The 12,683-nt window shown below is 40.1% G+C and overlaps 1 non-coding gene across 1 annotated transcript; it reads left to right on the forward strand.

Moving 5' to 3' along the window:
- The first annotated feature begins 12,611 nt into the window (after positions 1–12,611).
- trnae-uuc (transfer RNA glutamic acid (anticodon UUC)) lies at positions 12,612–12,683 on the forward strand. The gene has a single exon. It is a non-coding gene; the product is annotated as a tRNA-Glu (tRNA).

Raw genomic sequence — 12,683 nt, forward strand, 5'->3', positions numbered from 1 at the left:
TACTAGCTGTTTACTTTTTTCCTAAGTAAAAACTGTCATTACCTCAACATGTCATTACCAACACATATCTTGTTGTGATGGTAAAAACACTTAGTGATGGTAATTACAGGTTTTTAGTTTCACCATCACTATCTTATTAACTATTTAATAATTAAAGCTAATTAAAGCTAAATAAGCATAATGGTTTTATTATACAAGGAAACATTAATTTTCACTGATTAGTCAATATGGCCCACAATTCTCCTTTACCCTTTGTAAATTGTAATGTACTACAGAGCGTTGATGCTGCATTATGAAAGGGCCAAAATAGTGTGGAGCTGATAAAATGGACAGTGAGTTTAGAAACAGAGAGGTTTTTTTAATGTTATGTTCTAACCTGTAATAAATTAGGTGGAGGTGGAGGCAAACCGCAAATTAGAAAAACAGTGGCCACATTTCATGTAAATCACGCTGACCTGTTAGAATGAGGGGCGATGTACCAGTATGCACTGTGCGAACAACTGGTAGATCGCGATCGACGTATTGGGCACACCTGATGTATAACAACTGTACTTTTGGTAACCCCTTTGGAGTCCTTCTAAGGAATTGCTCCTGATAACTTTTATTGTTTATTGAAACACAACATTTCCATCACAGATCTGTTTCAAAATTTGTAAGGTCAGTTATCAGATCTTGTATTTCTAAATTAAACTGTAATGAGTGACATTATGAGCTTTAATTAACATATCCTTCTGAGACAGAGCAATTCATTTTTGTCCCCTGTGGGAACATGTGTCTGAGATCTCTAACACAAGCACCATTGATGCAATGCATTTGAGTACTACTGTACTTTATAGAGTACACCCTGGGCTTTTTAGTAATGTCACATTTGTGGGTGTGTGGCAGCTCATGATCTTTCTTGTAATCTTTTCCTAATAATCAAATTGTTTCAAAAGATTTAAAAATGTACAGCAATTTTATTCAATGTCCTTTGTAGTGGACAGCAGGACTTTCTACCCCCTGTATTTAGCCTATTTCTATACAAGGAAGCAGAAGGCTAAGTAAGACAGAAGATTTTATTACAAATGTATGCAAGAGAGTCAGATTTAAGGGGTGGCTTGGTGGGTAGCACTGTCACCTCACAGCAAGAAGGTCCTGGGTTCAATCCCCAGGCGGGCCGCTCTGCGTCCTTTCTGTGTGGAGTTTGCATGTTCTTCCAGTGTCTGTGTGGGTTTCCTGGAGTTAATTGGAGACACTGAATTGCCCTATGGGTGTGTGTGTGTGTGTCTTCCCTGCAATAAGACACACACAGCAGTGCTTCTGGAGTTTTTAAACACTGTTACTGCTGGACTGAGAATAGTCCACCAACCAAAAACATCCAGCAAACAGCACCCTGTGGGAAGCGTCCTATGACCACTGATGAAGGTCTAGAAGATGACCAACTCAAACAGCAGCAATAGATGAGCGATCGTTTCTGAATTTACATCTACAAGGTGGACCAACTAGGTAGGAGTGTCTAATAGAGTGGACAGTGAGTGGACACTGTATTTAAAAACTCCAGCAGTGCTGCTGTGTCTGATCCACTTATACCAGCACAGCACACACTAACACACCACACACTAACACACTAACACACTAACACACTAACACACCACCACAGTGGTAGCCTAGTGGGTAGAGCTTTGGGCTATTACCCAGAATTGGCGGTTCAAATCCAGGCTCTGCTATGCAGCCACTGTTGGGTCCTTGAGCAAGGCCCCTGTCTGCTCCAGGGGTGCTGTACGATGGTTGACCCTGTACTCTGACCCCAGCTTCCAAACAAGCTGGGATATGCGAAGAAAGAATTTCATTGTACTATGTATATATGACAAATAAAGTATGTCTATATCTTTATATCTACCATGTCACTGCAGTGCTGAGAATCATCCACCACCTAAATAATACCTGCTCTGTGGTGCTCATGTCAATAATTGTAGAACTACAAAGTGCTCCAATATGGTAAGTGGAGCTGATGAAATAGACAGTGAGTGTAGAAACAAGGAGGTGGTTTTAATGTTATGGTTGATTAGTGTAAACTCACACACTGTTGTATGTGCTTGCATGACTGTAGGACGCGTTTTCAGTGCATTACCGTAATATCCATAAAATGTGTTCTTGAGATTTCAGTGCAGAAAAGTTTGTGTAGGGACTGCAGCAGCGGATACTGTGTTTGTTTAGAAATTGTGGTCATACTTTTTTCAACAAGGTAAGTTTATTAAAATAAACGTTTTTTTATATTAGCTTCTGGATATTTTCGGATGCTACGGACAAAACTGTGTTGTACTGCCATGATGATACGACTATGTTCCAAATCCTTTTAGACTCTTTCACCACCGTTAGCGCTTCTCTCAGTTAGTTCAGCTCATTAAATATATTATCCACAGTATCGCTTACTTTTACAAACCCAATTTAAAAAATGTTTAGACAGAAGAGAAAATGTCAATGTAAATAGACAGCAGTTTGTAAAAGATAGCATACAAACATACATCTCTCTAACATGTGAATAAACGCTTTAGCCAGGGTTGCCAGATTGCTCATTTCAAAGTCTGTCAAAATGCATGGAAAAACTCCCAACATACTCACGAAAAACAGCCGATAATCAGCGCTTAAACAATATTAAACCAGTTAAACATGATCTACTACTGCTGATATCTCACAAATCAGTGATTATAAATTATGAATGGCATTTTAAATAATAAAAAACTAAGACTAAGACTAACTAGGACTAAGATTTGTACGAACTTTTGTATCTTTTCACATTATTATGTGTGGTAGAGGGTTAAAGAAGTAAATTTGTATAAAGCATGAGCTGTCAGAAGTGGGATTCAAACTCACGCCTCCAGGGGAGACTGCGACCTGAACGCAGCGCCTTAGACCACTCGGCCATCCTGACTAGCTGGGATTTCATTGATACCACTTTCGCCCACACCGACTAAGATTTGTGCAAACTGCTTAATCTTTTCACATTATTATGTATGGTAGAGGGTTAAAGACGTAAATTTGTATAAAGCATGAGCTATCAGAAGTGGGATTTGAACCCACCCCTCCAGCGAATACTGCATACTGAACACAGTGCCTTAGACTGCTAAACCATTCTGTCTAACTTGGACACTGTTGACACCACTCCCGCCCCACACAAACTAATATTTGTACGAACTCCTGAATCTTTTCACATTATTATGTATGGTAAATGTACTGACTGTAACCCATTTGCTGCACTGTACACTTTGTTACTAGGCTGTAAATAATATATCAATCGAAAGGGAGACCCATATGAGCACTCCAACTGATTAAATTAAGTTTTTTGGGTGGACCATTGTTGTAATGGTAACGGCACTAGCATGTTAGGATGTGTTTTCTCTGGTATGAGTGTATTAGGTACAGCCTTCTTGTTGGGTTTTAAACTGACTGGATTATTTATTAAGAACTCAAACCCTGTTTGTGCTTGTTGTAGGCTATTCAATCGTCCACTAGATGGCATAATATGAATCCAGTTAATATTGCGTTGGAAAGTTTCATTGCGTGCTGATCTGTGTGGAATACAACTGATGTATGTAGCACTAAGAAGTGGAACGCCTTTTCAGAAGAGTTGAAGCTGTTATAGCTGCAAAGGGTGGGCCGACATCATATTAAACCCTTTGGATTAAGAATGGGATTTCACTCAAGTTCATATGCATGTGAAGGCAGATGAGTAAATACTTTTGGCAATAAAACCTTTTTATATTAATTGAAGTTTTACAGGACAACGTATGTTAAAGTTTGTAATTTATGTCACGTCCTTGTGAGGATTAAAGCAGGTTGCAGAGTCCGGATAGCTCAGTCGGTAGAGCATCAGGGTCCAGGGTTCAAGTCCCTGTTTGGGCAAGTCATTTATTAATGCGTTGTGTAAGCGGTAATGTTCTGTACTACATGGTTTATTTAGAAAGTTGAAGAATTTGTACTTTGTGAGATATTTTCAAGTGAAATATGTACTTGATCAGCTTGAAATAATAGCACGCTATATGTGTAACATGTTCTCCACCCCAAGTAGTTGTACGCCCAGCTGTTGCAAACAGACTGTAGTAAATAGAGGACCGTTTAAATCTATATTCATGTGCAGCCTAATAATGCTAATAATGCAATATCTAAGAGTTTTAGATATTAATACCCACATATTTTATGTTGAATTACATGCATTATTATTTCAGTCCTTGCTTCACAGAGCTGCTTTGTTATTGCACTGCACTAAACAGTTGGTATATCCTGCACTATTTTGTCTACATAATGCAGCATCAACGCTCTGCTCTGTTAGTACATTACAAAGGGTAAAGGTGGTTTCTTCGTCAGGGGAATTAGCTCAAATGGTAGGGCGCTCGCTTAGCATGCGAGAGGTAGCGGAATCGATGGCCGCATTCTCCAAGGCAGAAACATTATGATCATTTAAGGGCATCACGTAATATGAAACTCGTTGCGTCATTGCTTACTGAAACGCAGCATCAAAAATCAGGTCAGTCAGTAAGTGTTACAAAGACATTTAGGCTCTGTAATTAATCGTTTTGTTTGACTTTTTGAAATTGACAAACATGCAATAACTTTTAATTTTCGAAATTTGTAATGTCTTGGATTTTTAACACCACTTTTTTGTATCGTTACATGACCTTTTGATTGTTTATTAAGTGAACTGCTTGGTAAAAGATGAACCGCTGATATTCACAACATTCCCTTTTAAAATGCAGCATCAACACTTAAGTCTGTCAGTGTTACAAAGACACTTTTTTTTCAGTTCGTCCTAAAGGCTGAGATGAACGTTTTAAATAAAGTGAGTCTGTGATGGTTTAAAAGCAACACATAATATAGAAAAGAGTACATGAGCTGAAACACTTGAAGGCAACACGAAATATGAACTCGTTGCGTCATTGCTCACTGAAATGCAGAATCAAAAATCAGGTCAGTCTAGGTTCGACTACTGGCTGACTTGGTTACCTTATGGCTTTTTGGTCTCTTTATGGGTATGGGAAGTGGTCTTTATTGTAGCGTAAAAGAGAGATTTGCATTTGATTATTTTTTTATAATTAATAGCTTCACGAGGCACCACCAACATTTAGTTGTTTGGTTAGGCTAAATTGTTTCAAAAAACCTAATTCATAACATATCAGTCCCTTTCTGTTGGGGTAAATAAATAAAGCAGATTATTTTTCTCACCGAGGTAATTAAAACCACAGTGCTAAGTTTTGAATCGTTGTAATGTTTCTTAAACTAACAAAACATAACACATATAATGACAGTTAATAAGTAGGTGGCATAACTAAGTGGTAATGATAGAAGTATAAATCTGTAGGCGAACTATAACATGAAATTAGCATATGATTCAAGAGATTGTCGTGGATCTTTTGTTAGAATCGATCCGAATTTATCAGAAGGCAAGGTGACGTTCTTTAAAAGTTTTATTCAGAAAAGCTTGGTTCGTCTTCCAGGTCACAAGCAGCTGCGTTCTGAAGCCTCTCCGTCTAAGTGAAGAATACAACAGACCTCGAGTAGAGCGCGCAGTTGTTATTCATAGTTTACCACCACCCCCTAGTGGCCAGGTGTAGTACTACTCCATATAAGGTATGCCTTTTGTTCCAGGCTTCCACTCAGCCAGTTCTAACCGGTTTTATGCCACGTGGCGGTTTGGCACAACTCCAATCACATTCCTTGAATACCAAAATGTTTTAGACCAATATTGTAATGCCCAATAATAATTTACATTATAACAATTCCCCCTTTGAATGCAAAACATTGCATTCACTTCAACAAAGAGCTTCAGAAGTCTATAGTTACACAATCAAAGCTTACTTGGACCTTTCAGCAACCGGATAGGAAAGAAATTCAAAATTTATAGTCCTTTAGAGACTTCCCTATATGTGTTACATCTTCAAAGTAAGCTAAATTCCCTTATGTGTTGATGATGATATCTTTTTGTTGACAGGAAATCCATGGTCCCCCTTTTGATCTCAGTGATCTCCTTTTGGACAACTTGAACCATCACCAATCATGCAAGGATTACATTAATCAAATATGTGCCTATGTATTTTGCAACTTAACATTACTATTTACTTAAACTATCAATATGTCCTTTACCCTATATATGTTGTATTGTAGCTAAATACACACAAAACATTAATTCACTACATTTTCTTCTATTCTTGCTTCTTGGGGTCCCCCTTTGGTGTCATCCATCGATCAGCAATCTAGACAGAAGAATATTGACAAACGAGACAGACAAACACTCAACATTGAAGTTAAGTCCAGTACTCCTGATCTTCCTCATTCTTTAAGTTTTCTTTTGGCCCATCGGTTTGTATGTAGAGTACAGTTTCCTGGACTTCGCCTGCTGCTGCCCCCTTTTGAATCACGGTGTTGATGAATCTCACAATCAGGGTCTTTATGCATGGCACACAACAACATCCACACACCACTAGGATAGCCAATCCCACACAAACTGCCATAGCCAATTGAGTTATTACTCCTTTCCATGAGCCAAAGAAATTCTCCATCCACTTAGTGAACCAATTTTCGATACCAGAGTTCTCTTTCCATTCCTTTGAGAGAGCCTTCAGCCCCTCCAAGGCTCTGGAAACAGTTCCATCTGGGGCAGTATTGTTGGGTATATCAGTGAAATCGATGCAAATTTCTTTAAAGGGTCTTTCAGGGACAGGAAACCGTCCTGCAGTCACTCTATACCCTGGTTTTGGATTGTAGCTCTGACACACCTCACAGTCAACCACGAACCTCTTCACCATATCCCTAATGTGTGGATGCCACCAATTTTGCATCAGACTGTCAAGCATGTTGGACGTACCTACATGTGTTGGACCATGTGCTTCTTTCATCAACAGTGTGAGCAAATGTGATGGTGCCACAATCAATCTCTTTACTTTTCCACAGTCCTTCCACTACACTAGCTCCCTTATCTAACCAGCTGTTCTTTTCATATGCTCCTGCCTTTTCCTGCATTTCCCTTACCTGCTCTTCTTCTAGCTCAGGCAAGTTTTCTGACGCCAACACCACCATTTGGCTAATGTATCCTCCCGCTTTCTTTGCTGCCTGATCTGCTGCATCATTACCTAGTGTCACTAGTCCAGGCTCTTTTGAATGACCCTTACACTTAATCACAGCCACTCTCTTTAGTTTATTTACTGCTTTCAACAGCTGAAAAATCTGTGTTGCATGCTTGATGGGTGTCCCTTGTGCAGTCACTAGTCCTCTCCTTATCCACTGCGGCCCATCTAGATGCAACGCAGAATGGGCATAAGCTGAGTCTGTGTAGATGTTAACTGTTTGATCAGCAGCTTTCTCCAATGCTTTGGTGATTGCTACTAACTCAGCCAATTGGGCAGACGCTGGTTGTTTAATGATTCCTGAGTCCACAGGGATGAAACCCTCATTAGTCTGCTTGACTACTGCATATGAGGCTACAAGTCCCTTGTCCCCTTTGTAACAGCATCCGTCACAGAATAGAGTCAAGTCAGGGTCCTCTAAAGGAGTGTCTTCCAAATCTTCCCTACACTTCAACAGTTTTTGTGTAATTTGCTCACAGCAATGTGGTTCTGCATCAGGGTCGGAATTCAGACCTTCAGTCATGTTCACCCTGTAGTGTATGAGATATGAGGTTGAGTGAGAATACTATTGATTCTGTCTTTTCTCGCTCTTGACAGGGTAAAGGCTGTGGAAATAAAAAATGCAGTCACACCATGACTTGTATTGACAATAAGAGGATGACACATGACCAAATGTGCTGTTTTGGTAATTGCTGTGGACAATGCTGCTAGGTATCTGACACAACCTGGTTGACCTGTTACCACAGGGTCCAATCTTGAGCTATGGTACAAGAGTACAGCTCTGACACCACTCCCCCTTTTCTGAAAAAGAACTGCATTTATAATGCCATTCTTTTCAGAAACATCCAAATAGAAAGGGTCAGAGTATTTCGGTTGTTGTAGGTCACTGGCTAAGGTCAGTTGCTGTTTTAATTCAATAAAAGCAGCCTCAAGGGGCTTGGTCCACTCTACTTTGGCTGTTAGGTTTCTTTGACCTAACCTGGTAATTTCAGCCCTCAAAGGTGCAACCAAGCCTGAGTAATTAGGAATGTAATTCCTGGAATAACCTGTCAAGCCAAGAAAAGACAGAAAAAGACTCACGGTAGTTGGCTTCGGGTGATTCAGGATGCAAACTCTGGTGTCAGCAGTCAGGGAGTGACCCTTGCTGGAAACCCTCCGTCCTAGAAATGTCTTGAGTGCTGCAACTTTCAGGAGTTTCACTTGACACCATCTGCTTCTTTAAGCTTATTCAGTTTCATGAGTACATTTTTATCAACATTTTCGGAGTCTTTAATTTTTCTGTCATGTTTTGTCAAATAATGAACAACCTGTGTGCTCCACATCTGCTCATCCATCTGATCTAACCCTACCACATCCTCTAGCTTTTCTTGTACAGGCTTTGGTAAGCATCCCATTACTCCTTGTCTAAAAAGGGTCTGTGTAGCATGATTGCAATCAGGTCTAGTTCCAGTAGAAGATCTCCAAGTCCTAGCAGCACGCTCCAAAAATTCCCTAGGATCCTCATTCTCCTTCCTAGCCATTCCCTTGAGCGCCTGATAGTCCACTGAAGCTGGCAACAATTGTCTTAACTGTCCCCATGCTGCATTCCTGTGTTGATCGAACAACCTATCATCTGGTACAGCTCCCAATCTCAGAGCTACCTCTATAGCCTGCCAGGTTGAGTCATTACTCGTCCTTTTCATGATAGCCCTTATGTCCCCTAGGGCTAATGTGTCCGCTGCCGTTAACTTTTCAAAGGTACTGATCCATGGAGATGCCCCTTTAGACAGAGGAGGTAAGTCCTCTGCTAGAGCTTGCATGTCTCTGTGCGACCATGGAACGTAATCACGTCCATTTCCTGTCACTACCACAGGGAATTGTCCTACCCCAAGCTCATTACTCTGTTCATTAGTAAAGCCCATGTCCACTAGGGGTTCTAGTTCGTCCCAACATTGTAGTTTCCCCCTAGACACAGGGCTACCAGTTCTAGTACATTTTGGCTCTTCATGGCCAGTCTCACCTGTTCCTGTGGTATTTGAGGTATGTGTGAGAGTGAGAGACGGGAGGGGGGTAGTCGTCTGCTCAGGAATGGCTGACGCTACATATGGGGGAGGGGCGCAGTCCAGCACAGCTGTGTCGGGCGGAGCCAACTGTGCTGAATTGGTTACTTCCTGTTTCTCCTCAGTGGGTGTGGGTGTGTGATTCTCAGCGGGGGCAGAACTCACGCTTAAACAAATATGATTCATATGTTGGACTATAATCTGTGTCAGAGCTAAATCATTTTCAGCAGATATTAAAACCCTTTTAACAGTACATTTTTTTCAACCCTTTAGCTTTCTTCAATTCAGTTTTTGCATCGCTTACACCCTGTTTAGCAATTTTCACATACGCCAATCTAGTATTTGTGTCGGGGGTTGGGTCACCACGTGTAGGATACAGTCCTTTGTCTACTCGAAATTTAAACCATTGTTCTACCTTCTTCAGCATGGCCTTGCGAATTTTCATTGAAGAAGTTTGTTCAATTTGACTTTTTACCCGCCTTTCCAATTCCCCAGCTGTTATGAAGGCCATTTTTTTATTTTTTTATTTTTTTAATTTTTTTAGAGAGTTAGAAGAATAGAAAACTAGAGAAAATAGAACAGAGCACACAGAAACAGGAAACTATACAAATCCTATACAACAACTAAAACAACATACCCATAACCAAGACACCGGTAAATAGTTTCCCTGACCAGTTCTAGCCTCACTGACTTTACTAACCAATTACTAACAATGCAATAGGAAACTTAATCAATTCCAATGATTATTCCACAAAGCAATTGCTATATTGGTTTTCAGGACCGACTGCTCAAAACCGACCAGAAAAAACTTGCCACACAAACGGTTGAACTTTAACCAACCGACCTGGACCCATCCAGGCTTTCACAGTTGGACTCAAACCAACTGACCTGGTACCAGGCTTTGCGTTTGGACTCTAACCAAACGGGCATGGACTCTAACCACACTGGATCCTTTAGACTCACCTGGAGTCAGGGCATGCCCACCATACCTTTGCTAGTGAAAGAGGAACCACGCCTTAGCATTTATCAGTAATTATTTCTAATTATCTACGAGAGAATTCTCAACATACCAGACTCAGAACTAAATATTTGATTGCATCTAAATGAGGACTTAAATCGCCCTTACCTTTTTAGTCGGGTACCCTTTTGAGTCTGGCAGATTTCGAATTCTCACGATCCGGGACCCAATCTGGTCCCGTCGACCTCTGCAGTCCTCCTGATTTCTCCAATGAACACTAATTAATCGATTTTAAACCATCCTCTGCTACCATTTATTGTCGTGGATCTTTTGTTAGAATCGATCCGAATTTATCAGAAGGCAAAGTGACGTTCTTTAAAAGTTTTATTCAGAAAAGGTTGGTTCGTCTTCCAGGTCACAAGCAGCTGCGTTCTGAAGCCTCTCCGTCTAAGTGAAGAATACAACAGACCTCGAGTAGAGTGCACAGTTGTTATTTATAGTTTACCACCACCCCCTAGTGGCCAGGTGTAGTACTACTCCATATAAGGTATGCCTTTTGTTCCAGGCTTCCACTCAGCCAGTTCTAACCGGTTTTATGCCACGTGGCGGTTTGGCACAACTCCGATCACATTCCTTGAATACCAAAATGTTTTAGACCAATATTGTAATGCCCAATAATAATTTAGATTATAACAAGATTTAGAGCCTGATTGAAACGTATGCTATTGTAACCCATATGAAATATGGAGCTACTAAAACCTCAAAAGTCATTTAAGAGGTGTAATTACTTGTCGTCCCCAAAACAGGGCGCAGTGGTAGAAAAAGACTTTACCTTCGTTAGTTTTTCTCTTTTTGGCTTGAGAGATCTTGAGAGGTTGCTGCAGACCAGCTGAGCAATATTCGCTACAAAATAATACATAATGGTTTAAAATATTGACTTTTAGCATATATTAGAGCTGATAAACTGTTTTTTTTTTTTTTTTTTTTTTTTACCAGAGTTCCAGCTATGAACGTGAGGGAGGCGGTTTTCTGTCAAGTAATAAATGTTTGAAACTTCCGTGAGTTTGTTCTGATAGCCTAGCTAGCCACTGTAAAAGGAGAGTACACCTTTCTTTTGAGTTCATACGCTTTTCATTAGAAATGGAAGGAATAAAAAACCAATTGGAGTTATGAGAATGTTCTTTAATGCTTGTCGAAATGATTTAAAAGTATAGCTATGCTAATCGCTTGCTAGTGGCTAGTTAGCAAGTAGAATTACTAATAGCGTGGTGGAGCCTTAAAGGCACAGTGCACATATTCCGTTAAGTCATTCAGTTTGGTTAGATTGATACATCTTAATTATTTACAGCACAACTGTGCTATGATTGAACATATTTTGGTTATCATAATGCACATATTAATGGAGTTTAGTGATGGTTCAATTCAAATTCATGTTAAAGGGATAATTGCACATGTTACAGCTAAAAAGTTGGAAAAGCGTAGTAATTCATTAGTCAGTGCTAAAATACCAATACTGAAGTGATGTTCATGTTAAATGTCAATGTTGCTGTGATGTATGAATGTTAATTAATCATTTGTAGTCAAGGTGCATCCTTAGTTTTTGTACATGTTATAAGATGTTCTGAAATGAAGAAAAGAACTTAATGAGATCTCATTTTAGGGAACATAAAATAATAGGAGCATTCATTGTTCTGCACTATCTGTGTAGACTGGTTTTTCTTAGACGCACAGAAAGACGTAGAGAATTGTGATGGCGAGCCCAGCCCTGTGAAACTGTTGATGGTCGTAGAAGCGGTGTGGCCTACCGTTTACAGAAGACTCCGGATATATCAGAGTTTTTGCCCAGGACCAGATAAGAACCTACTCACACTATTTACTCTACCTGGGTAAAACAGCCATAGGAAAATACCTTTAATACACACATTCAAGGACTAGAACTTAATTTTTTTATCTATACCTCTTTAAATATAAGGAGTGGTATTGAATTGAAGATCTCTTGCACTTAACATAATTCCTATTTGTAAGAGCTATTTTATTTCTTTATTTCTAAGTTTTTTTTTGCAGCACTGTATGTGATATTTCATTGCTTGTGTGGCAATAAATGTGTTAGCTGTTTAACTTCACCTTAACTCCTCTTATGATTTCGAAGTATACCGCTGTTCGAACCTAGTTAAATGTTAGTGCCTTTTTGTTACTGTTATTAGCAAGCGTAGGTGCTACACTATCAATTATTAGTAGAAACAAATTAAACAGGGTAGCGAAGCCAACAATTCACCGTGAGCACCTGAAAAACGTGTACCTGTCCGCTGAAGGAAAACTGCAGGGGAGGGTCCGGAGCCGAATCACCTCAACGTCGGTCGGTTTCTCTGTTCAGGCCCTGATTCATGAACAAATGGCTTTGTCTGCCAGCAGAACTAATCCCAGACTCCGCGACACAGCGACCGTTGGTTCAAAGTTGTTCAAATCGGACTGAAGCGCTTCCCTTTCTTTGTCTTTGCCAGTGCTGTGCTTGCAGTTTCCCATGTGGTCTAGCGGTCAGGATTCCTGGTTTTCACCCAGGCGGCCCGGGTTCAATTCCCGGTATGGGAA

This window comes from Trichomycterus rosablanca, unplaced genomic scaffold, assembly GCF_030014385.1.
Source record: "Trichomycterus rosablanca isolate fTriRos1 unplaced genomic scaffold, fTriRos1.hap1 scaffold_261, whole genome shotgun sequence".
In the NCBI taxonomy this organism is placed as follows: domain Eukaryota; kingdom Metazoa; phylum Chordata; class Actinopteri; order Siluriformes; family Trichomycteridae; genus Trichomycterus; species Trichomycterus rosablanca.